Source organism: Macaca mulatta, chromosome 3 (assembly GCF_049350105.2).
Source record: "Macaca mulatta isolate MMU2019108-1 chromosome 3, T2T-MMU8v2.0, whole genome shotgun sequence".
In the NCBI taxonomy this organism is placed as follows: Eukaryota; Metazoa; Chordata; class Mammalia; order Primates; family Cercopithecidae; genus Macaca; species Macaca mulatta.
In genome coordinates, this window is record NC_133408.1 from 189,180,641 (window position 1) to 189,204,357 (window position 23,717).

The 23,717-nt window shown below is 43.1% G+C and overlaps 2 non-coding genes across 2 annotated transcripts; both read right to left on the reverse strand.

The window, feature by feature from the left end:
• Positions 1 to 15,803: 15,803 nt before the first annotated feature.
• Positions 15,804 to 15,875, reverse strand: TRNAC-GCA (transfer RNA cysteine (anticodon GCA)). The gene has a single exon. It is a non-coding gene; the product is annotated as a tRNA-Cys (tRNA).
• Positions 15,876 to 17,536: 1,661 nt separating this feature from the next.
• On the reverse strand, positions 17,537 to 17,608 carry TRNAC-GCA (transfer RNA cysteine (anticodon GCA)). The gene has a single exon. It is a non-coding gene; the product is annotated as a tRNA-Cys (tRNA).
• Positions 17,609 to 23,717: the final 6,109 nt, after the last annotated feature.

A 23,717-nucleotide genomic window follows, 5' to 3' on the forward strand; every position in this document is an offset into this window, starting at 1 on the left:
CTAATATAATTGGTGCAGTTTTTGTCTCAGAACTGGACCCTGAATGATACAGAAATAGCTACCTGTGGGGCACCAGGAAATATACCTTCAAGGAGGGTATTGGGATGCACTTGGTTTTGTCCTTGGTCTTTAAGGCAGTGCTGAGCACCTGGTTGGATCCTGAATTGTAGGGGATGGCCGTAGGAAGAGGGTCATAAAGCCACTGTTTCATAAGTTCATCAGCTTCCTTCTGTGAGGGGACTAGACTATGGTCTCTACTCAAGTAAAACTCTATTTTGTCAGTTCGGCTCAAGGAGGAAAATGAATTCTTTAAAGGGGACACCTGGAGTTGATCCAGGGACCTCTTGATCTGCAGTCAAATGCCCTACCACTGAGCTATAATTGAGAAGAAGTATGTAATTTGTACTTTCTTATAGTTCCACACATATGTACAGGTGCTCATTCTGACTCAACAGAGAGTGGCTGGTCCTGTTCAACTGTCAGTGGATCTCCTTATGCCATAACTATTTTCCTTTTCCAAAAAGAAACCATCATGTCTTGCCATCAGCTTGGAGGCCTGCTGGAGGGTCTGTGTGAGACCACAAAGTCTGTGCCTGGCTTGGTATACAGGCAGACGGTGAAGCCCAGAGGGAAGGCGCTGCTTACTGAGCAAGGATTCGAACTTTCTTTGCCAGCTTTTCAGTTGAGATTCACTTTCTAATAACCCCCAGTGTGGGACCAAGACGACCTCCCTGAATTCTCCTTCAAATTCCACATTTGTTTAAGGCAGCTGAACTTTAAAACAATATTTTAGTTTTTTTGCCTCATATATCGTGCCCCTTACAAAGCAGGTTCACTGTGCACTGGTTACCACTTCAGCCCACTGCGTCGCAGGCTGCACTGTTACAGAATCCTTGGGGTGTCGTTTTGCCAGCCAGAAACCTCTGTGGCCAGTGGTGCCTTTGCCTGAGTTTTGCTCTAGCCTTCTGGGCTTGTTCTACCCACTCAGCCTGTTAAGCTGCACCCAGCTCACACTACTGGCCTGGCTCCCATACTTGCCAAGGGCAAGCCAGGCACGAAGTGGCAAGGGGTCTGTGAGTGAGAGTGGGGTCTGGCCACTGTCCACAGCTAGACACACAGGCTGTGGTGGGGCGGACAGTTCACAGCACTGGCATGGATGCCAGCTCCCTGCAAGGCTGCAGCTGGACCAGGCATACCATAAGCAGCTTCCACAGCTCACACCAGAAAATGCAGTGGTGCCTGGAAGCTTGGAGATGCCAGGAACCACAGAGCCCTAAAGAGGGTGTCACAGCCCTGGCTCAGGGAGCTCCTAGGTCTGAGGCTACAGCTCTTCTCTCCTTCTCTCTTCTCTTCTTCTTGTCACCCACAACGTGGTGAGCAAGGGGCATGTTTCAGCCCTGCTTGTGTTACAGCTCTTTCAGCACCCCCATTTGGTGGGTAGTGAGCTCTTGTCCTGCGTCCAGGAAGAATGAGATACACAGACAAGTGGAGGGTGAGCAAGACGAAGAGGAGCTTTATTGAACAATAGAATGGCTCAGAGGAGACCTAGAATTGGTAGCTCCTCTCCATAGCCACGGTGTCCGGATGAGTGTTCAGCTTTCAGCAGAGACGTTAGCTCCTCTCTGCCGGCAGGTTGTCCCATCATCTCTTGAGCTCTCAGCGGAGAGGGTAGCTCCTTTCTGGTTGTCCCAGGGTAGTCCAGCTGGTTGTCCCATCATCTCTTCTGGTCTGGCTGAGTCCAGGGCTTTTTATGGGCCTTAGAGGGGAGAAAGTACATGCTGATGGGTCCATGGGTGGCCATGGGCAGGCCCAGAAAAAGCACCAGAAGTACCCACTGTGGTCCATGGGACTGGCAGCTTGGTCCCAGGCTTCAGGCCCTCCCCAGCTTGAAGGTGGGACTTCACTGGGGACCTGCCCCTTTCTGCCCAGGAGCCTGTCTGCCTCTTGCCACTGTTTGTGGTGCCCAGGCTGTTTATGCTGAAGGGCACCTGCAGGCCAGCTCCGAGCTGCCCTCAGCTCCCCCTCAACCTCCTTCCAGTGCTTGTTGGTGCCCAAAGTCCAGAGGGGGCCAAGTGGGCAGGGGGCTGGTGTGTCACCACTGTCCTGAGTGTGCACATACCCAGCCAGGTTATGACAGTGCTTGGGCTGGACCTCAACTTTGCTGTGTGATTGGAGTGGCTGTTGACAGTGGAGAGAAGCCAGACCATGGGATCAGACACTTCCAAGCCCACAGGAGACGGGGGGTCCTTCCTGGGTCTCTGAGAGTGCAGAGATGCCTTGGTCTGCAGCTGCAGCTTGGGCGGCTGCAGCTGTGCCCAGGAGGGTGGGACTGTTGCCTGCTTCTGGCCCCCAAGAGCTTAGGGATGCCCAGTTCTGCAGCCATGGCTTGGGTGGCTGCATTTGCCCCTGGGGAGCTCCTGCCAGCTCTGTGAAGTGCAGCACCACCCCAGGCCCCACTCCACCTCAGGGACCGTCTCTGCCCACCCCTCTGTTCCTGGTTGCACTACTCTCCCGCTGACGGGTGACTCAGCCTGGCCCCATTGTGGCAGCTCCCAGGGCAGCAGGCTGTGGGGGGCTCCCAGGGGTGGGCTTTGGGGACTGCTCACCTCCTCTCTGCGTTTTCCCCTCTCTGCGTTTTCCCTGCAGTGATGATAGATGAGGTGCCGGTGACACGGCAGCCACGGCCAACCTCACATGAATAAACTCCATGCTTTTGGGGCTGGTCCCACGAGTCCTGGCTGCACCTTTGGCTGGGTGTTTGCAGGCTCCCAAGATGCAGCAGAGAGTGAGGTTGAGGCTACAGTGGAGGCTCTGGGCCTGGGAGCAGGTCTTTCCCGGCCATATGGGGACGGGGGTGGTACAGTCGGCTGCCTCAGGAACACAGGGTACAGGGGTCCCACCGCCACCACTGCTGCTCCCGCAGCCTCCTGCCACCACTGCCTACACCTCCCCACTGCAGCCAGCATGATGCAAGTGGCCACTCTGCATGGCTTGCCGCTGCCATCACTCTACTTGCCCAACTCCAATGACACAGAACACTCCCACACACATGAGCTCCATAAAATGGGTTTATTACTTACACATAGGCAGCAAGGAATAGCAGAAGCTAGGCCTCTTGCACCAGTTAGCGAAGCTGTGAATGCAAAGGAAAAGTTCTTGAAGGAAATTAAAAGTGATACTTGAGTGAACACACAAATGTTAAGAAAGCAAAACAGCCATATTGCTGATATGGAGAAAGTTTGAGTGGTCTGGATAGAAGATCAAACCAGCCATAAGATCCTCTTAAGCCAAAGTTTAATCCAGAGCAACGCCCTAACTCTCTTCAATTCTATGAAGGCTGAGAGCAGTGAGGAAGCTTCAGAAGAAAAGCTTGAGGCTAGTGCAAGTTTGTTCATGAGGTTTAAGGAACATAGGAAGACAAAGTGAAGCAGCAAGTGCTGATGGAGAAGCTGCAGCAAGTTATCCAGAAGATCTAACTGAGATCACTGATGAAGATGGCTATATAAACAACAGATTTTCAATGTAGATGAAACATTCTTTTATTAGAAGAAGATGCTATCTAGGACTTTCATAGCTAGAGAGGAGAAGTCAATGCCTGGCTTAAAAGCTTCAAATGACAACCTGACTCTCTTGTTAGGGGCTGATGCAGTTGGTGATTTAAGTTGAAGCCAATGCTCATTTACCATTCTGAAAATCCTAGAGCTCTTAAGAATTATGCTAAATATACTCTGCCTGTGCTCTAGAAATTGAATAACAAAGCCTAGATAAGAGTACATCTGTTTACAGTATGGCTTATTGAATATTTAAAGCCCACTGTGAGACCTACTGCTCAGATAGATTCTTTTTAAAATATTACTGCTTATTGACAATGTGTCTGGTTACCCATGAGCTCTGATGGAGATGAACAAGAAGATGAATGTTATTTTCATGTATGCAAAGACAACATCCATTCTGCAGCCCACGGATCAAGAAATAATTTTGACTTTGAAGTCTTATTATTTAAGAAACACATTTTATAAGACTATAGCTGTGATAAATAATGTGGTCCCTCTGATAGATCTGGACTAACTAAATTGGAAACCTTCTGGAAAGGATTCATTTTAGGTGCCATTAAGACCATTCATGATTCTTGGGAGGAGGTAAAAATGGCAACAATAACAGTAGTTTGGAATTTGATTCCAACCCTCATGGATGACTTTTAGGGGCTCAAGACTTCAGTAAAGGGAGTCACTACAGATGTGGTAGAAATAGCAGAAGAACTAGAATTAGGAGGGGACCCTGAAGATGTGACTGAATTGCTACAATCTCATGATCAAACTTGAATAGATGAAAAGTTGCTTCTTACGGATGAGCAAAGAAAGTGATTGCTTGAGATGGAATCTGCTCCTGGTGACAATGCTGTGAACACTGTTGAAATGACAACAACAGATATAGAATATTTCTCAAACTTAGTTGATAAAGCAGCAGCAAGGCTTGAGAGAATTGATTCCAATTTTGAAAGAAGTTCTACCATTGGTCAAACTCTATCAAACAGTATCACATGTTACAGAGGAGTCTTTCACAAAAGGAAGAGGAAATTGATGTGGCAAACTTCATTGTTTTATTTTAAGAAATTGTCATGGCCACTCCAAACTTCAGCAACCATCATGTTGATCAGTCAGCAGCCATCAATATCAAGGCAAGACCCTCCACCAGTAAAAAAGATTACAACTGAAAGCTCAGATGATCATTAGCATTTTTAACAATAAAGTACTTTTAAATTAAGGTATGTACATTGCTTTTTTAGACATATTGTTATTGCATACTTAATAGACTACAGTATAAACATAACTTTTGTATGCACTAGGTAATAAGAAATTCCATGTGACTCACTCTATTGCAATATTCACTTTATTGTGGTAGTCTGGAACTGAACCTGCAGTATCTCTGAGGTACGCCTATACTTATATATTGCTGCATAACAAAATAACCCCAAACTTAGCAGCTTAAAACAAAAAAACATTTATTGTTTTATACAATGCAGTCTTGAAGGTTCAGAAATCTGGGAACGACTGAGCTGTGTGGCTCTGATTCAGGGTCTCCTATTAGATTGCAGTTAAGATGTCAGCTGGGGCTGCAGTCATCCGAAAGTTTGACTGGGGCTAGAGGAACCACTCTAAGCTGACTCACTCACATGGCTATTAGAAAGAGGACTCAGTTCCATGCCGGGCGCGGTGGCTCAAGCCTGTAATCCCAGCACTTTGGGAGGCCGAGACGGGCAGATCACGAGGTCAGGAGATCGAGACCATCCTGGCTAACACAGTGAAACCCCATCTCTACTAAAAAATACAAAAAATAGCCGGGTGAAGTGGCAGGCGCCTGTAGTCCCAGCTACTCGGGAGGCTGAGGCAGGAGAATGGCGCAAACCCAGGAGGTGGAGCTTGCAGTGAGCTGAGATCCGGCCACTGCACTCTAGCCTGGGCGACAGTGCGAGACTCCGTCTCAAAAAAAAAAAAAAAAAAAAAGAGGACTCAGTTCCTTAACGGATATTGGCAGGAGGCCTCAATTCCTTGCCATGTGAGCCTCTTACAGGGCTGTTTGATGTGTCCTTGTGACATGACAACTGGCTTCCCCGAGTTTGTTATCCAAGAGAGAGAAAGATAGAGCCACAGTGTATTTTATGACTTTATTTCAGAAGTGATACATTGTCATTTCCACCACATTCTATTCATTACAAGTGTGTTACTAAACTCAGTAACACTAAACTTAGTGTCTTACTAAGCACATGGAAGATAATTGAGCTTCACATCTCCAAGGGAGAAATGTCAACATACTTTAAAACTACCAAAGTCAGCTCAAAGTAGAAGGAATATAAAGTTGTATCAGGCTGAATATATTTAAATAGGCCCACTGAGCTGAGATTTCCCAGATTTAGTGTGTTAGCTCCAGGGACTGGGAATGACTCTGAAAGGATACCTTCAAAGGGGACATCTGGATTTGAACCAGAGACCTCTTTAATTTGCAGTCAAATGCAGACTATATCCACATTGTGCTAGTGTGGCTGAATGAAAAACAGGTCCAAAGGTAGCCTACACCAAATGAACTTGAAATGCCAGAGCTTCCTTGGTATGTTGTAGTGGAAGATGTGGTAGCTAGAACTGTAAGACGGCCCCCATGATTCCTGTACCCTAATATCCATACGTTTGTGTAGTTGCTTCCCCATGAGTGTGGATTGGATGTGTAACTTTTTTCTAATCAACAACATATAGCAGGCTGGGCACGGTGTCTCATGCCTGTAATCCCAGCTCTTTGGGAGGCCGAGGCGGGTAGATTATCTGAGGTCAGGAGTTGGAGACCAGCCTGACCAACATGGAGAAACCCCGTCTCTACTAAAAATACAAAACTAGCCGGGCATGGTAGCACTTGCCTGCAATCCCAGCTACTCAGGAAGGCTGAGGCAGGAGAATAGCTTGAATCTGGGAGGCGGAGGTTTCAGTGAGCCGAGATTGCGCCATCGCACTTCAGCCTGGGCAACAGGAGCGAAACTCCATCTCAAAAAAAATAAAAAATAAACAAACAAATAAAATAAAATAAATAAATATAGCAAAGGTGATGAGATGTTGTTTCAGCAATTATGTTACTTATCTGGCAAAGATGAAGGGATTTTGCAAATGGAATAAACCTAATCAGCCAACTATAAATTAATCTAAAGGGAGATTATCCTGGATGTGCCTGACTCAATTGTAAGAGGATTTAAGCCTTCCTTGAGAGAGAGAGACCTCAAACAGCCACTAGGTCTGAAATTCCTCTATTCTGTTTACATCCTCCTGCCTTTTGCCTGTGAACAACAAGCTTAAGCTTATGTCTATAGGGTTCCAAAGATCCAAGCTTGTCATTTTCCTCCTGAAAGAGGTCAAGTGAACTCAGAAGAATCAATCCCATATTATAGGTCTTACAGCCATCATTGAAACAGTAGCCAGTTGGGCTCCCAAGACATCTGCTTCATTTAACACTTAGCACCATCAACCACAGTGATAGCTTGATTGGTTGTGATGCCAATGTATGCCATGGACTACTAGCATCCCATTATTTCTCATTGGCAAGGGGCTCCACATTGCACTCAAGCCAAGAATACAAACAAACCAATTTCCCAAACCCATGGTGTGAAACTATCTACTGATTGTTACCACCTCACTTCTGGTATCAATTCTGTACCAATCAGGATCCAATAGGAAGACAGAAACCACATGGTAACTTAAATAGGAAAAAGTATACAGAAATAGTAATTCTAGTGGAGGATTGGAATAATGAGGGACATTGATTAGTAAGGGGCAAAGAGAACTCTAAAGAATATAGGAAGAGCAGATATAGGGAGTAAACCCTACCTCAGGGCTGAGAAAGGGCACCCAAACAAGGAACGGATCTGGAAAAACCCCACCTCCACTGCAGGCTAAGATTTAAGCTCTATTGAAAAGGCTGTGGTTGTGGCTTACTGTGTGGAGAAATTCACTCAGATGACACAGCAGAGTTCAAGGGGAATCCACCCCTTAGGGTGCTGGGGGCAACGATCCACGGGGAAATGTGCACCTGCAGCAGTCACTGGGAAACTGCTTTCTGGAGTTCTTGGGGAAACCAACCATGAGAAAGTTCTGCCCTCAGAACTCGCTGCAAAGCTGCCTGAAAGGTGCTGAGGAAGTCATTCACAAGGAGGTGCCATGCAGCAATGCTCCAGAGAAAGCAGTCAGATGCTGCTGGCTCAGTGTACTGTGGGAGCCCAGAGCTGCAGACAGTGCACACACTGTAGGAGCCGCCAGGCAGAGTGCACCACAACCAGGAATACAAACCCTTTCCTTCCCCAGCATCCCTCTTGAGCCTTCTATTGACAAAGCATAACATTGTGCCATTGACTAGGGAGAAATAGTTACAGGGTACCACTCCATTGTCACAGAGCAGGCAATGAGGGATGCATTTGGAGTCAAGAGACATTACTTTGATAACTGGCACAGGAGACATACTAACAGAGATTTTCAGTCCTCATCCTAGGGCAGGGCAACAGTTCTACCTGTCCCAGGGCCCCAACTGAGGAGGTTAGCCCAGCTGGAGTTGCTGGGGCTGGACACTAAGTCTAGGTTCCCCAGAAACAAAGCTTGAACCAACAAGGGCCTCTGTGTTGGGACCAGAGACCCCTCCTCTGCAGGTCAATCCCAGGCCCTGAATGGGCAACTTTCCCTGAGGCAGGCCCACCTGCAGAGTGTCTGCTCCACCTGCAGTGTATCTGCTCGCTGGCCCTTCTGTGTGTCTGTGCTTCCCACCTGGATATCCATCAGGCTACCAAAGCTACTCCCTCACCTTTCAAAAATATTTTTTATTTTATGGAAAACTACATAGAATAATTTAAGAATCACCAATATACTTAACACCCAGAAGTGGTAACTGCTATCATGTTAGAATTGGCTCATGATTTTAAGGTAGTGAAACATCACCAACACAGCCACGTCCTCTGCAACATCCTCCTTCCCCAGTCCACTCCCATTTCTCCCCTCCCTAAAGACAACTATTATCATGAATTTAGGCTGCATCCTTCCACTTTCCACTCTTTTTTTTTTTTTTAACTTTTTGAGATAACTGAAGATTCCCATGTAGTTGTAAGAAATAGAGGGATCCTGTGTGCTTTTCAGCTAATTTTCTCCAATAATATAATTTTGAATAACTAGTGTACAATAGCACCACCAGGAAACTGACATTGATACAAGCCCCACCAATCTTATTCACATGTCATTAGGTTTACATGCACCTGTGTGTGTGTGTTTAGTTCTTTGCAATGTTATAACCAGTGTAGACTTGTGTGGCCACCACCACAGTCAACCTATAGAACAGTTTTCTCACAAGGGTCCGTCATGGCATACAATATGTAACCTTCTGAGATTGGCTTTTTTTCTACTCAGCATAAATCCCTAGAGATCAATCCAAGTTGTTGTGTGTATCAATGGTCTACTCCTTTTTATGGCTGAGTAGTGTTTCATCATATAGATAAACAATAGTTTGCTAAACTTCATTCATCTATTGAAGGATGTTTGGGTTGTTTCCAGCTTTTGGCCATGATGAATAAAACTTCTGTGAATACTTGGGTACAGATTTTTCTGAGAAAAAAAATTTGTGCTTCTTTGGCATAATGCCCAAGACTGCAATTATTGGGTCCTACAGTAAGCATATGTTTGGCTTGGTCAGAACCTGCCAAACTGTTTTGTAGAGCGGCAGTACCATTTTACATTCCTACTAGTAATGTATGAGTAATTCAGTTTTTCTGCGTCCTCAACAGCATTTGATAATATCACTTTTCTATTTTAGTTATGCTAATAGGTGAGTAGTGATATCCCACTGTAGCTTTATTAGCATTTTCCTAATGGCCAGTGATGTTGACATCTTTTCATGTGCTTATTTGCCAACTGAACATCCTCTTCAGCGAAATGTCTTTGAAATATTTTGCCCATTTTTGAAATGGACTTTTTTGTTAAATTTTGACAACTTTATATATTCTCGATACAAGTCCCATTTAAAAAATATTTTTACATTTATATATGGGTATACAGAAACAATATTCCACATTTTCTGTGTATGTTTAAACAACCCAGATGGGATAATGCTAAACATATAGTTCTGTATCTTAAATTATTTGCACATGACACCGTCTTTTTGAGAGCTATCTGGTCACTTTTGCAGCTGTTGAACGTGGAGCACTCATGAGGTGATAATAAAAGCAACTTCATTTTTGCTCCTCACTGCTGCTTTTAAACTTTCTCAGTGAAATGGCGTTTTCTTGTCAAAGACACTTTAATGATCACTCCTATGTAGCAAAAAGTCCCATGGCTGCAGTCTTAACTCAGTCATTAAAATGTTCAGTCCTGTGGAATAACTGATACTCTGAAATCGATTGGAGCGTCTATCTTCCACTAGAAGTGGAAGAGTTGAGTCATGGTCCTTCCTCTCCCTGTTCCCATCTAGCATTCATCCCTAGCATCTAGGGTGGGGAGAGGGGGAAGTGGGGAGGAGAGGAAAAGGAGAACGAGAAAGTTCTTACTTGATTGGCACTGTAATAAGATAGCTTTGTTTTTGCTGGGCTTGGCAAGTGTTTCAAATGACTCCCTGGTCATTTCCATGGGATTCTTCAGAGGGCTCCATTGGGAACATCTGACTGCTTTTATGACCTGGCAGCACATCTCTCTTGGACTGACATTTCTACCTGCACCTCTGGCTTTCTGGGTTCCATGTCACACAGATTCTCTCTGTTGGGGTCCATAACTCATCCTTTTGGGCAGAGTTTAAATAGCTCCTGAGTAGCTCCCTCTCTTGTGTGGCCTACAGGAAACACTCCTGTGCCTTCGGTCCCCAGCCCATGCTGGTGATGCAGGCCCATTTCCAAGAGACGCATCACTCTCCACCTGCAGGGCAGCCACCTCTGCTCAGTTTTGTGTCCTCCTTTGTGCTGGACTCTGCTCCATCGCAAACCCTGACTCCAGGGCACGTGGACCAAGTTCTGTGAGCTGAGACTCCTTGAAGCTCCTTCACTAGGCTTGAGTTAGGGGAAAACACTCCCCCCCAACTCTTTCCCCTTGAGAAGAGCAGGAAAATGTATTCCTCACCAACACTCTAATCTCTAACAAACTGACCCTCTTCTACGTCCTGGTAGGAAGCCATTTGGTTATCAGACATGATTGAAATTTCCACATGGTGCTGTCTCATGCCTGCTTTTGGTATCTGATACCTATTTTATCTTGGACCCTCAGCTTAAATTTTCTTTTAACTGCATAATTTAAAAAATTACATTTTAAGAGTCCAGAAAGTGTTATTCATCTATTCCACTATAAATGGACATACTCAGGACATTTCTTTTTTGTTTGTTTGTTTTCAAATTAACAATAGTACTGCAAAGAACATTTGTGCACATCTCCTGATAAACTTATGCTAGAGTTTCTTAGATGTACCAAGAAGTGAAATTCCTGAATTTTATGCATACTTTTAAGTATACTCTTATAGGTCTATATGATTTATATATTTATTTTGCTGTTTTATTGCCAAAATTTTCTCCATAGTGAGTGTACCAATTTACCAATTTTACACTATCAGATATATAAATCTTAAACACAAACCCCAAATCTGTGCCCATCTGTACACTTCCTTATAAAGTCCAGTTTTAGCCAAGAGTTCTGCTAAGCCAGTTTAGCAAGAACCCCCCACACTCTTGATATCTGAGCACTCTCAATAGCTGGTCAAGTTCCTCCTCCTCCATCATCTTCCAGGTGATGATGTCTGATTTCCCTGGCCTGTCTTCAGCAAGAATCCTGTTAGGCCAGTTTGTCCAGAATTCCCCTTACTCCTGATGTTACTTCTTAGTAATTTTCCATCCACTGACCCCTCACCCTGCTCCTTGGCTATAAATACCTACTTACCCATGCTGTATTCAAAGTTGAGCCCAGTCTGTCTCCCCCACTGCAAGACTTGGTTGCAGTGGTCTCTATACGTATTGCAATGGCTTCCTCACTGTGCTTGAACAAGATCACTGAATAGCTTTTTCTTTAACAGTATGTATGTATACGTGTGTGTGTGTGTGTGTGTGTGTGTGTATTCTGTATATTCTATCAGAAGTTTGAGTTCATATTTAGGTCTTTAATTCATCTGTTTTTTTTTTTTTTTTTTTTTTTGAGACGCAGTTTCACTCTTGTTGACCAGGCTGGAGTGCAGTGGTGCAATCCTGGCTCACTGCAACCTCCTCCTCCTGGGTTCAATCAATTCTCCTGCCTCAGTCTCTGAGTAGCTGGGATTACAGGCATCTGCCACCACACCTGGCTAATTTTTTTGCATTTTTAGTAGAGATGGGGTTTCATCATGTTGGCCAGGCTGGTCTAGAGCTCCTGACCTCAGGTGATCCATTTACCTCAGTCTCCCAAAGTGCTTGGATTACAGGCGTGAGCCACCGTACCTGACCTCATCTGTATTTTTTTTAATGGAGTGAGGTAGGGATCACATTGTGATTTTGTTTAGAAGACAATTATTCCAGCACCATTTATTGTATAGTCCACCCTTTCCCCACTGATTGGTGACACAATCCTGGTCTTATATTCTGAGGCCACACTTCATCTAGAGCAACACTGTCCAATAGAAATATAATGCAAGCTGCAAATGTGAGCCATATATGTAATTTCATAGTTTCTAGTAAACACATTAATAAATAAAAACAAATTATTGAAATCTATTTTAATGCAATATTCCATTTAACCCACATATCTAAAGTATTATTATTGCAACATGTAATTAATAAAAAAGTTAATAAGATATTTTACATTCTTTTTGTATTGTATTCAAAAATCTGATATGGTTGTGAGGGACATTTTCATGTTTTCTGACTGTGCAGAATCTTTGAGTGCACTCGCTGTATATGGGGAATGTCTTCTTTACAAGAACAGCATCCTCAAAATAGAAGCCAGAAAACTTGTTCTCCAGGCCCCTTTGAGTTTATGGAATGGGACTGGGCTCCAGTGATGGGATGTACCCTTTAAGGCCTGAAGAGGGAAGAGGGAGGGGCAGGGTCCATTTGGCTTGCAAGGGTGGTGGTGGTGTCTTCCAGTTTTGAGGGCTTGAGTTTCTGGTAGAGAAGTGGTAGGAGTTGTGGTGTCTGGAATGTAGACTCTGTCATCTGGTGCAAGGTGGCACCTGCATTATTGTTTCTTCAGCAGGCCAGTTCTGCAGTGGTTTGGGGCATTTTTTCTGAAAGGTTAGACTGAAGACTAATTTTCCACAACTCTACCTTGTGAGAGAGAGGCTTTTAATAAACGTTTACTGCTCAGTCTAGGTTCTGTTGCTGGTCCTTAAGGGCCCTGATGAACACAGTGAGTGAAATCTTGAAGTGCCAGCTGCTCCACACTAAAGAGTTCTGAGAAATGAATCTCCAGGAGGGGTGAATTAAAGCCATGCTTTTCAGTCTATCTGTGGTGAAAATCCAGCTTTATTTTTATTTTCTTAAAATCTGTCATGAATCAACACTGGTCCATCAGACTTGCAGACATTGAGACCTGCCGCACCACCAGAGCTGGCCAATGGCAGATCGTTATAGACTTTTTCAGCATTTACTCTCGATTTCTGAATTTCTCCCATCACAGACCCGTAACAAAGAGTTCATGGACTGGCCTCAGTTCATGGACCACACTGAGTAGCACTGAGCTGAAAGACATGCTAACCATGAATTCCTCTGGCATCCAGGGATGACTTTACCACTCAGTTAAGTTAGTTGTGCAAGCCCTTTGTAGAACTGCCTTTTCCAAACCAGTGGAAGAATCATGCACCAGCAGTTAGGAGCTGCATTCAGCTGCTAGTAACCAACTGGAAATGAGAGTAACTACTGTGCTAAGGGGTACAGGCTCACTCATGACAGCATACCTTGCATTTCTAACACAGACAAGAAGTTCCTGGGGGACTTGTAGGCAGAGGAGCAGCAAAAGTGTATGGTTCCCTGAGCTCTCCTTATCCTGTAGAGATGTGGACTCAGGCCAGGCAGAGCTGGGTGCACCATGGGATGCGGAACAGTAGAAGGACTTTCCTCCTACATTACTCTGTATCATTAGAGGGAAGCTGAGAAAGCTGTGGGAACACTTAGTTGACTCTGTAACGATGAAAGTTTCCTGGTCAACTGTCAACAATGAGAGTTTCTTCCTGGTCAACTGTCAACAATGAGAGTTTCTACCAAGGAAATGGCCTTGGTAGAAAAACCTTTTTCATGACTAACTCAGACCTATGAAGGTAGGTGCTTGGTAGGCTGTTGATGGAGAAAGGGGATGAACTTTCTGAATCATCTGGATTTTTCTGTCCCTGGAGGTTTGAACAAGATAGCAATTTATGTATTTTTCATAAAGGATGTATGGAGGTGTATTAGTCTGTTCTCACACTGCTATAAAGACATACTCTGAGGCCAGGTAATTTATGAAGAAAAGAGGTTTAATTGCCTCACAGTTCCACAGGTTGTATAGAAATTATGGCTGAGGAGGCCTCAGGAAACTTACAATCACGGCAGAAGGTGAAGAGGAAGCAGGCACATCTTCACATGACCAGAGCACAAGGAAGAGGGTGAAGAGGGAAGTGCTACATATTTGTAAACAACCATTCAACAAGTCTCTAGGAAGTTCCAAACTTTCCCTCTTCTTCCTATCTTCTTCTGAGCCCTCAAACTGTTCCAACCTCTGCCCATTATACAATTCTGAAGTCGCCTCCACATTTTCAGGTATCTTTACAGCAATGCCCTACTTCTCTGGTACCAATTTACTGTAATGGTCTGTTTTCACACTGCTATAAAGACATACCTGAGACTGGGTAATTTATGAAGAAAAGAGGTTTAGTTGACTCACAGTTCCACAGACTGTACAGGAAACGTGGCTGGGGAGGCCTCAGAAAACTTACAATCATGGCAGAAGTTGAAGGGGGAAGCAGGCACGTCTTCACACTGCCAGAAGAGGAGGAAGAGAGAGGGAAGAAGTGCTACACACTTTTAAACAACCAGATCTCATGAGATCTCACTCACTATCACGAGAACAACAGGGGGAAGTCTGCCCCCATGATCCAATCACTTCCCAGCAGGCCCCTTCTCCAACATTGGGGATTACAATTTGACATGAGATTTGGGTGGTGGCATAGAGCCAAACCATATCAGGAGGTGAGCAGACCAGGGCTGGCATGGTAACCCGAGGATGTCTTTAGAGACACAGGCTCCTTTTGTCTCCCTGGTCAGCCTTCCTTAAAATGTGGATCCCATCCTCAAAGTTGACTCATGGTCCAAGTTGATAGCTTGTGCTCCAACCATCACATCTATGTTATAAGTAGGAAGCAGAAGTAAAGGCAAAGGGAGCACATGACATGTTTGTCCTTCTCTTATATTTTCCCAGAAGTCTTCACTGTTTCTTATCCCTCGTGTGTATGCTACCCCTAGCCAAAGACGGCCCAGGAATGTGGTCTCTTAGCTGAGAACATACTGCTCAGTATGAAATCTGGGTTCTATTACTACAGAAGAGAAGAGAATGAATATTGGGTACTTAACTAGTAGCCTCCTTTGAGACACACACACACATATACACACACACACGTAGCACTGTTTCTGCAATTTTTAAAAAATGGATAAAACACAGCAAATATTCAGGGTCCCTGTGTTGCATCATTCCAGGGTACCGTGTAATTGGTAAAGTTATATAATGTGCAACCTGTGTGTCTGCACATGGTTGCCCTGGCAGTCACCATCATCTGTCCACTGTTCCATCTATTAAGACCTATCATATTAATGCTTGCTGTTCTTCAGAGCTAATAAAATATTTTTATCCACTGGTGAATTGGTCTGTTTTCCCTCTGCATGATTACCGGGAGCTATGAGATGTTTTGAATTCCACAGTAAGAGCTTCTCCTAACCTAGGCTCTTGGGAATAATTATTTACCACCTCTCCTAGACGTTTGGCGCCAGTCTTTTAATACTTGTTTTACCAGTTAGAGTTTTATTGTGTCTTTCATTGTAAGTTGCCTTGGATCCTTTTTTTAAAGCAAGCTTGGTGTAAGCAAATAAAATCTCAATGATAATAATTAGGTACAAGGGAAACAGAAAAAACCTAGGGCAGCCTTCCTCTGCCCCTCTAGGAAATAATTACGGCTGAGGAGGTAAAAATGAAATATGTGAAAATGTCACAAGAGAAACACTTCAGTCTTTGCCATTGGTGGGAAAGGTGGTTCCTTGAGGTTGGCCTACCAGATAACAAGGAGCTATACTATAATTGCCCAATGTAAAATGGTAGTGACAAAGGGGGCACCTGGATTTGAACCAGGGACCTCTTGATCTGCAGTCAAATGCTCTACCCCTGAGCTATACCCCCGAGGTACTCATCTCCTTTAAATAAAGATATATTAATAATCACAGTCATTCACAAGCTACACTCTGGCCACCCTGTCTCCTGTAGCTCCCCAGTAGCTACAGGTGTGGAGTTATGTAATGCACAACAGAGCAGCTCTTCTGTACAACCCCCTCCATACCTGCCCGCACCTGGCCAATTAAGCTGCAGCCTTAGCTTTTAGGGAAAAGGAGAGTGGTGGGGTTAAATCCAGATGTAGACATAGCTTGAGGGCCTGGGTTTGGGCCCTGGGCCTGATTGTTCTGGAATGCAAAGAGCCCCTACTTGATAGTAATAGATGTTCCAATATTGAGCCATCAGTGCATTTCTGTTTTAAGTCCTTCTTGGTTATGTGGGATTGTACTATCGGATAAGATTTTCTACTATTTTGTCTAGATTATTCTGAAATGAGATTGGACTATGGCTTTCTTTGTGGTATATGCTCTTGTAATTTATGTTTTATATCAGGATTATATGAATTTCCTAGAATGATTTGGAGAGATGTAAAGCGTTCTATATGCTGGAACATTCTATATAACATAGAATTACATATTTTTAACTAAAGATTAGCAGGAACTTGCCTGTAAGCCTCTGGGTGGGGTGCCTTTTGTGAGGAAGAGCTCCTTAATTATCTTTTAGTGAATTCTGTCATTATTGGTCTATTTAAGTGCTCTGCTTCATCTTAGGTCATTTTTAGAATTCATTTTCACTTAGAAAATGTAATAAAGTTGTACAAAGTATTCGCTCTTTCTTTCTCTCTCTTTCTTTCTTTAGACGGAGTTTTGCTCTTGTTGCCCAGGCTGGAGTGCAATCTTGCCTCACTGCAACCTCCACTTCCCGGGTTCAAGCGATTCTTCTGCCTCAGCCCCCTGAGTAGCTGGGATTACAGGCACCATGCCCGGCTAATTTTTGAATTTTTAGTAGAGATAGCGTTTTGCCATGTTGGTCAGGCTGGTCTTGAACTCCTGACGTCAGGTGATCCGCCCGCCTTGGCCTCCCAAACTGCTGAGATTACAGGTGTGAGCCACTGCGCCTGGCCCATAGTATTCTCTTATAATCTGAAATTTTATTTAGGTATGTTCTATTTTTTTTCATTATGTTGTTCATTTGTCTTTTTTTGGCTTAGACAACATGAAGATCCATTTATTTTTTGAGGTAAAAATTCAGATCCAACTTCAGTTACCCAAAGTTGATCAGTTGATCTCAGTAGTTGTTGCCTCTTGTATTTTGAAACTCTGTTAATAGATGCATACACATTTAAGACTGTTATGTTCTCTTGATGAATTGATCTTTTTATCATTATGAAATATTCTTCTTCAATGCATTAATTTTCCTTGTTCTGGTCTATTTAGTCTGTTATAAAATAGACTTTTCATCTTTCTTTTGGTTAGTGTTTGTTTGGCATATACTTTTTCACTTTCTTAAACTATTCATCTTGTTATATTTAAAGTGGCATTCTTATGGATAGCTTATAGATTTCTTTGTTTAAGTGATTCTGCTGTGTCAGCCTCCCAAGTAGCTAGGACTACAGGTGTGAGTCACCATGTCCAGCTAATTTTTTAAAAAATTATTTTTCGTGGAGACAGAGCCCACCAGGTAACAAGGAGTTATTCTATAATTGCCCACTGTAAAACTGGTAATAACAAAGGGGGCACCTGGATTTGAACCAGGGACCTCTTGATCTGCAGTCAAATGCTCTACCCCTGAGCTATACCCCCGAGGTACTCATCTTTTTAAAATAAATATATCTTAATAATCACAGTCATTCACAAGCTATGCTCTGGCCACCCTGTCTCCTGTAGCTCCCCAGGAGCAACAGGTGTGAAGTTATGTAATGCACAACAGAGCAGCTCTTCTGTACAACCCCCTCCACACCTGCCCGCACCCAGCCAATTAAGCTGCAGGGTTAGCTTTTTGGGAAAAGGAGAGTGGTGGGGTTAAATCCAGATGTAGACGTAGCTTGAGGGCCTGGGTTTGGGCCCTGGGCCTGATTGTTCTGGAATGCAAGGAGCCCCTACTAGCCTCGAACTCCTGGCTTCAGTTGTTCCTGTGGCCTCAGCCTCCCAAAGTGCTGAGCAACACTCCCAAAGTGCTGAGCCAGTATGCCCAGCCACATTTGGTTTTATTTGTTCCAAATAGTAGATTTTGTTCTTGTTTTCCTGACTTCATTGGGACTGCATTTTTTTTTTTGTACGATCTCATTTTGTCTCCACCATGAGCTTATTAGCTATTCCTCTTTGTTTTATATTGTTTAGGGTTCCTCTAGAGATAGCAGTATCATCTTTAACTTATCACATTTTACCTTCAGATAATGTTTTACTACTTCTCTGATAGTGTAAGAATCTTACAACAGATTTCCATTTCCCTCGTTTTGTCCGTTGTGTTATTATTGTCATAGATTTTACTTCAATGTATATTATAAACCCAATACATTTATATTATTTTTGCATTACTTATTTTTATTTTTTCTTTTTGTTTTTAATTTTTTAATTTTAAAACGAGACAGGATCTCATTATGTTGCCCAGGCTGGTCTTGAACTCCTGGCCTCAAGTGATAGTCCTGCCTTGACCTCCCAAAATCCTGGGATTACAGGTGTGAGCCACTGTGCCCAGCTACATTAATTATCCTTTAAAGAGTTTTTAAAATGAGACAAAATTATATTATTCTACATATGTACCATTTCTGACACTTTTTATTACTTTGTGCAAATCCGGATTTTCATCTGGTATCATTTTTCTCTTTCCCTGAAGAAGCCTAGTCTACTTCCTATAAAGTAAGTCTATGGGTAACAAATTCTTTCAGCTTTTTGTTGGCCTGAAAAAATGTTTACCTTCATTGATGAAAGATATTTTCACTGGGTGTAGAACTCATTGAATATAGAATTAGTAGTATTTTTAAAAAGATGTTCCTTTTTCCCTTTCTAGACTGCATAATTTCTGATAAGAAGTCTGCTTTCATTCCTTTGTGTTGGCTGTCTTTAATATTTATCATTAGCTTTCAGCAACTTTATCATGATGTGCTTTGGTTTTGTTTTCTTTTTTTTTTTTTTTTGAGACGGAGTCTCGCTCTGTAGCCCAGGCTGGAGTGCAGTGGCCGGATCTCAGCTCACTGCAAGCTCCGCCTCCCGGGTTCACGCCATTCTCCTGCCTCAGCCTCCCGAGTAGCTGGGACTACAGGCGCTGCCACCTCGCCCGGCTATTTTTTGTATTTCTTAGTAGAGACGAGGTTTCACCGTGTTAGCCAGGATGGTCTCGATCTCCTGACCTCGTGATCCGCCCATCTCGGCCTCCCAAAGTGCTGGGATTACAGGCTTGAGCCACCGCGCCCGGCTGGTTTTGTTTTCTTTATGATACTCACGCTTGGGATTTGTTGAGGTGATCTGTGGATTTCTAATTTTCATCAAATTTGAAAACTTTTGGACCATTTATTAAATTTTTTTTTCTGTATTTCTCTCTGTTCTTTTCTTCAGAGACCAGACACACACACACACACCCGCACACCACACCACACCACATTTTTTGTTTTTTTTAAAGACAGGTCTTGCTCTATCACTCATGCTGGAATGCAGTGGCATGATCATAGCTCACTGTTGCCTCAAACTCCTGGGCTCAAGCAATCCTCTCACCTCAACCTCCTGAGTAGCTGGGACTATAGGCACACACCACCACACCTGGCTAATTAAAAATTTTTTTTGTAGACACAGGGTTTTGCTTATTACATAGGCTGGTCTTGAAATTCTGGCTTCAAACAATCCTCCCACCTTGGCCCCCCAAAGTGTTGGAATTACAGGCATGAGCCACCATGCCTGACCAAATATATATGTATTAAACTGCTTGATATTGTCTCACAGCTTACTAAATCTATGCTTATTTTTTTGTGTCTTCTTCCTCCGTGTACTTCATTTTGGTAGCTTATATTGCTATGTCTTTAAGTTTAAAAATCGTTCCTTCTAAAAGATCTAATCCAGTTACTTTTCAGATATTATATTTTTATCTATAGAAGTTATATTTGGGCCTTTTTAATATTTTTTATTTCTTTTCTCATTATGTCCTTGTCTTCCTTTGCATATTTGAGCACATTTACAGGATTTATAATAGCTGTTTTAAAGTGATTTTCTGCTAACTTCATCATCTCGCTCCTTTCTGCGTTTGTTTTTCCTCTGATTATGGCTCATATTTTTCTTTGTATTTTTGTTTGTATGTGGGACGTTGTGAATTTTGTGTTGTGAATGTAAAATTGGATGCTACATTTGGTTATATTCCTTTACAGAGTGCTGAATACTAGATTTAGTTGTATTCCTTTAAAGAGTATTGAATTTTGTTTTGGGATGAAATTAAGTAACTTGGCTGTCAACCTACTCCATTTGAGGCTTGCTTTTACATTTTGTTAGAGTGAGTCCAGAGTAGCCTTTATTCTGTAAATTAGTCCCCCTTTATCTATAGTTTCACTTTTCAAGGTTTCAGTTACCTGTGGTCAACCTTGGTCTGAAAATAGGTGATATAGCACTGAAGGGGTGGCCTGCCCCTCCACACCTGTGGGTGTTTCTCGTTAGGTGGAGCAAGGGACTTGAGAAAAGAAATGAGACATAGAGACAAAGTATAGAGAAAGAGAAAGTGGGCCCAGGGGACCGGTGCTCAGCTTACAGAGGACCCACGCCGGCACCGGTCTCTGAGTTCCCTTAGTATTTATTGATAATTATCTTTACCATCTTAAAGATAAGGGAGTGGCAGGACAATAGGATCATTGTAGGGAGGAAATCGGCAGTAAGACATATGAACAAAAAACCTCTGTGACATGAATAAGTGTAAAGGAAAATGCTGTGCCTTGAGATGCATATGTAAACATCTCCATAAACCTTTTAGCATTGTTTCAGCCTATCACATGGGGAGAAACCTTGGACAATACCTAGCTTTCCTAGGCAGAGGTCCCTGCGACCTTTGGCCATGTACGTGTCCCTGGGTAGTTGAAATTAAGAGAATGGTGATGACTTTTAACCAGCAAGCTGCCTTCAGGCACTTGTTTAACAAAGACACATCCTGCACAGCCCAAAATCCATTAAACCTTGAGTCACCGCAGCATATGTCTCTTGCAAGGACAAGGTTGGGGGTAGGGTCACAGATTAACAGCATCTCAAATACAGAACAAAATGGAGTCTCTTATGTCTACTTCTTTCTATACAGACACAGTAACAGGCTGATCTTTCTTTCTTTTCCCCACATAGCACAATAAAATATTTTGAGAGACAGTGATAGAGAGGGAGACCACATTCATATAACTTTTGTTAAAGTATACAGTTATTATTTTTCTATTTTATTATTGATTATCGTTGTTAATCTCTTATTGTGCCACACTTATAAATTAAATTATTATTATTATTATAGGCATGTATGTATAAGAAAAAAAAGTATAATTAAGATTTGATATTATCTGTGGTTTCAGGCATCTACTAGGGATTTTGGGATATACCCCAGCTAAGAGAAACTACAATATAATTTACCTTCACTTCTATGGCAAGAACCTTCTGATAACTTTGCTCAATGACTTAGGTATTATGAGATCTCTCCACTCTCTTTGATTGGAACATGAATTCTTTCTGGTCTTGTGTGAACTCTAGGAGTTGTTTGCTTTGCTGCCTACTGGTGTATTTTTGGTGTTTTTTTTTTTTTTTTTTTTTTTTTGTTTCCTTTTGGACTTAAGGATTTTCCTGTTGTCTAGACAGAATTTTAAGGTACCTCCCAGCTCCCACCAAAATTCCTACCCCCTGGGATATATGCACCATATAACCCTCTTCCTTTCCTTGTGCGTAAAACTTATGAACATGATGGGATTTCACTCTCATGATTAGGTTACACTGTATCATAAAGGTAAAGTCTCTAATAAGTTGACTTTGATTAATCAAAAGGGAAGTTATCCTAGGTAGGTATGATCTAATCAGAGGAGCCCTTTAAAAGAAGGTCCTGGTCTTTCTTGAAGAAAGAGATCCTCCTTCTAGCTTTGAAACGGTGGGTTGCCATTTTCTGGAAGGACCATGTGGCTAGGACCTGAGGGCAATCCCTAGGTGCCTGGCCAACAGCCAGCAGGCAATAGGGACCTCAATCATATGGCCACAGAGAAATGAAATCTGCCCAAACCAGTGAACCTGGAAAAGAGCCCTGAGCCTGAGCCTGGCTGCATCTAGATTTCAGCCTTACAAGGCTCTGAGGAGATGACCAGCTAAGATATTTCTGAACCCCTAACTGTCTCACTTGCACCTATGAGATTTTAATTTATGGAGGAGAACTGGAGAGACAACACAGATACCAATGCCATTGAAAGAAGATGTTTATTACTTATATTATCCAACAGAAGGAGGCATGCCCCATCATGCAGAGCCACATGGGTGAAGCACCAGTTTTGGTCAGAAGACAGAAGTGACAGGAAAGCATAGGCCAGAACCTTTATTGGGGTTACCATGGGAAAAGTAAGGCGAAGCAGGCCCACCAGTTTAGGACTGGCTGGTTTGAATAATCCTGGTGAATCCTAGGGCCATAGAGCCTGTCCCTAATTGTCTTGATACCTGGCCCTGGAGTAATTTAGAGTAGGGGAATATTGCCATGGTATGTTAGAGTTTGATAAGGATGGTTTGGAGGATGGGCTCTGGGTTGGTTAGTTTGCATATAGAAGGTGTGCTCCCAGGTGAGCCCTTTGCTGTCTCTAAGAATTGGCTAACCCTGAGAGGGGCAGTCTCTGCCCAGTCAGTGAAACCACAAATGCCAGAGCATCAAGAATACAGACATAAGAAAATACAGTTAACATAATTGACCCTGTAATGAATGGAGGCCAAGCGACAAAGAGTCTAAGAAAGCACAGAACACCAACCCACAGAAACTGTGAGATAATAAGTTTGTGCTGTTGGGGCCTCTAAGGCTGTTTGTCATGAACCAATAGAAAATGAGAACAGTCTTCCAGGCACACTCATCCTCATCATGGGACCTCTCCACAGTTTCCCAGAACTTTTCATGCAGCTTCCTCCTCTTTGGTACTTTCACCTACAAACTCTAGCTTCCCTGACCTCCTTGAAGTCTTATTTTTGTCTCTTCAACTCAATGAGACCCCTGGGGACTGTGTTGATTCCCTGTCCCTTCACTGCAGACCACAGGCAGTAAGCTGGGGTATTGCAGGGCTTAGTCATTGTAGGGCCATTGTTTTCCCTCTCACTGCTCTCCTCTGCTTATTGTTTAGTGTCTGAAAACCATTGTTTTATTTATTTTGCCCAGTTATCTCATTGCTTATGGCAAGGAGGCAATTCCCATAGTAGTTAGCTTTTTCATGGGTGGATGCAGAAACCTATGAACCCAAAAACTATTTAACAGTCAAGTTCGCTACTCCTGAGCCATATAGACAAGGGCAGCCAGAGAGAAATGTCGGGTTACTCACAAAGTGAAGCCCATCAGACTAACAGCAGATCTCTCAGCAGAAACTCTACAAGCCGGAAGAGAGTGGGGGCCAATATTCAACATTCTTAAAGAAAAGGATTTTCAACCCAGAATTTCATATGCAGCCAAACTATGTTTCATAAGTGAAGGAGAAATAAAATCCTTTACAGATAAGCAAATGCTTAGAGATTTTGTCACCACCAGGCCTGCCTTACAAAAGACCCTGAAGGAAGCACTAAACATGGAAAGGAACAACTGGAGCCAGCCATTGCAAAAACATGCCAAAATGTAAAGACCATCGATGCTAGGAAGAGACTGCATCAACTAACGAGCAAAATAACCAGTTAATATCATCATGACAGGATCAAGTTCACACATAACAATATTAACCTTAAATGTAAATGGACTAAA